The following is a 409-nucleotide window of genomic DNA, read 5'->3' as shown; positions in this document are numbered from 1 at the left end:
GAGGTCTTAGTAATTATGGCTGTCGCTGGACGGAGATAGGAGGGGGGGAGGAACCCGGCAGAGGCATTTTATCTTAATCACAGCTCAGCTCCATTCAAATTAATTTGACAAGTTTTCCCAATCCTTATTAAAAGGCGCGTCTGGTAAATGACAGCCTCCTCCTCCTCTCTAAATGTCTTGTCCTGGAACAAATGTGTTTAAAAAATTTGATATCAACGACTGGGATAGCGAGGCCACCGTGAGGGTACAAGACGTATATTTCCCGTGGATATTTCTCTCCCAGGGCGCCCTGAGCCATCCATCCCTCCCACCTCTCGAGTGTTTCTATAGTAATTTCCAGCCAATGATCAGTAGGTGTCCACATCCCTGCTTCCTCACCTCAGCACCAATCAGCCACACACAGCGACAG

Source organism: Melanotaenia boesemani, chromosome 4 (assembly GCF_017639745.1).
Source record: "Melanotaenia boesemani isolate fMelBoe1 chromosome 4, fMelBoe1.pri, whole genome shotgun sequence".
Lineage (NCBI taxonomy): Eukaryota > Metazoa > Chordata > Actinopteri > Atheriniformes > Melanotaeniidae > Melanotaenia > Melanotaenia boesemani.
Note: the sequence above shows the minus strand (reverse complement) of the source record.